The sequence below is a fragment of the Chrysochloris asiatica genome, unplaced genomic scaffold (assembly GCF_000296735.1).
Source record: "Chrysochloris asiatica unplaced genomic scaffold, ChrAsi1.0 scaffold00174, whole genome shotgun sequence".
NCBI lineage: Eukaryota > Metazoa > Chordata > Mammalia > Afrosoricida > Chrysochloridae > Chrysochloris > Chrysochloris asiatica.
Window position 1 is genome coordinate 665,391 of NW_006408692.1, and position 2,879 is coordinate 668,269.

Here is a 2,879-nt window from a genome sequence, read left to right on the forward strand (position 1 = left end):
TTGTCAACTTTTCTCTGAATGTTTGGTAAAATTCACTAGTAAAGCCATCTTGGCCTGGACCTTTTTTGTTGGGAATTTTAAAATTACCTTACCAATTTCTTCTTTTTTTATAGTTCAGTTCAAGTTTTCTACTTCACTCTGTCTTAGTTTAGGTATGTCATATTTTTCTAAAAACTCATCCATTTTTTCTAGATTTTCAAATTTATTGGAGTAAAACTCTTTGTAGTATTTTATTTTCCTTAACCCCCATAGGTTCTGTTGTGATGTCTCCCATATAATTTCTTATGTGTGTTATTTATATCTTCTCCTTCTGTTAGATTTGCCAGTGGTTAGTCAATTTTATTAATCCTTTCAAAGAACCAGCTTCTTGTCTTGATGATTGTTTGTACTGTTTTCCTTTCTGCTCATTTATTTCTGCTCATTTATTCTGTTCATTTATTTCTGCTCTAACCTTTGTTATTTCTTTTCTTATGGTGATGTAAGCTTACTTTGCTACTGTTTTCTAATTTCTGGAGATGTTGTGTTAATGCGTTGATTTTGTTTTTTTTCTTCTCTTTGGATGTGTGCATTTACTGCTATAAATTGCTCTCTAAGCACTTCTTTTGCTGTGCCCCAAAGGTTTTGGTATGTTGTGTTTTCATTCTCATTTGCTTCAAGAAATCTTTTTATTTCCTTTTTTTTTTTTTTTTTTTTATTTTTATTACCCAGTAGCTTTTAAGCAGGATGTCATTCAGTTTCCATGTATTTGATTTTGTTTCCTTGATCTTCTATAGTTGATTTCTAATTTTATTGCATTGTGATCTTTGAAGGGGCCTTGTAATATTTTGGTGCTTTAAAATTTATTGAGACTTGCTTTGTGGTCTAACATATGCTCTATTTTGGAGACTATTCCATGTGCACTGGAAAAAATTGTGTATTGTTCTGTTGTTGGGTTGAAAGTGCTATATAAATCTATGAAGTCAATTTGATTTTGTTGAGTTTCTTTCTAGTTGTTCTGTCCTTTTTTTGACAGTGGTGTATTAAAACCTGCTATTATTATTGTAGTTATCTATTTTTTTCTTCAATTCTATTAGAGTTAGATTTATGTAGTTTGAGACTCTTTTGTTGGGTATTTATTATGGTTATGTCCTATTGTTCAAGTGACCCTTTAATCTTGAGATAATGTCCTTTCTTAGTCCTTTCTTGCCTCTTATGCTGTTTTTGCCTTCAAGTCTATTTTATCAGATATTAATATTGCCATTCATTGTAGTAGATTTTAATCTAAGGATTATATGAGTGGACCTGGGGTGGGAGTGTCTATGAAATTCCTGAAATTGTGCAGAATTTTAAGACTCTGTGTGTGTGTGTGTGAGTTTTCCTGGCAGCAGGATCTCTAGTTTTTCAGCAGCTCATTAAAGGCAGTATCGCATTGTGACCTAGGTCCCACTTGACTACCACTAAGTACTAATAACATAAATACAGGAATGATATTGACATCTGAGATACCAAGTAGTGTTTCTATGTATCATAAAAAGTGTCTTAAATTCACTTTCAAAACTTTTAAGAAAAGAAATTAAGACATCAAGTGTCTTTGTTTTTGATGTCTCTGGGCACTTCCGGCAAAACCACATGCAAGGAATAATTTTCCAATTTTAGATGTGTATATTTAATTTGCAGAGAATAAACCAAATAGAATATCATCCCAGAAACACTAGAAATTAATAAACAATTTTAATTACTGAAGGCATAAATAAATGTCTTTATTTGTTTTAGGAAAATGAAATGATTCCTTAGAACTGTTCCTCAGAAATCCAAATAACTTACTATTAAATCAAAACCAAACAAGTTGCTGTCCAGTTGATTCTGACTCATGGGTACCCATGCGTGCAGAGTAGAACTGGGCCCAATAGGGCTTTCAAGACTGTGACTTTGCAGAAAAAGAATGCCAAACCTTCCTTTGGCGCTATCTCTGGGTGGGTTTGATCACCAATAATTCAGTTAGTAGTTGAACACTTAACTGATTATGTGACCCAGACACTCCAACTTGCTAATGTTTTTACCCAGATAATTTGTAAATATTCTAATGTCAAAGAAGAATGGCTTCAATTACAACTCAACCATTACCCAACTCATTGCCATAGAGTCCATTTCAACTCCTAAGGACCTGATGTTGTTAAGTTCTGTCAATCAGTTCTGACTCATAGCAACCCTGTACTGGGTTTCCAAGGAGCGGCTGGTGGGTTTGAACCTCTGACCTTGCAGTGAGCAGTCTAGTGCTTATCTAGCAGCACCACATCAAGATTCCCTGTTTTTTGTTGCTAAGTACCATCAAGTTGGTTTCAACTCAGAGTGACCCTGCATAGGGTTCTAAGGAACGGTTGGTGGATTTTAACTGCTTACCTTTCAATTAGCAGTCCATTGCTTATCCTACAGCACCACACCAGGACTCCGGGACTCTCTGTAGGACAGAGTAAAGCTGCTCCATTGGGTTTCCAAGGTTATAAATCTTTACGGAGACCCACTGTTCCATCCTTCTCCCTCATAGTGGCTGGAGGTTCCAACTGTCAATCTTTGGTTAGTAACACAATGCCTTTTTTTTTTTTAAATGAAGAAATTCAATGTTTTATTATTAAACGGTTTCTTATTATGCTGCAAGGCTGTTGCCTCATTATATAAAAACAGCACCAGCAAAGGCAAGTATATCACAAAATTAAGATATCTTCAGCTAATACTATACAGCAGACAGAGTCATCACGTCGGTCATTTCCAGTGGAAAGATCATTGGGTACGGTGACCCAAATTCACATACGGATATCCGCAATAGCTACAAAATGATGCGAGACGTGAGATAACCATGTCACACCTTGAAATACCTAATTTCTGTAACTATTCTAATGACA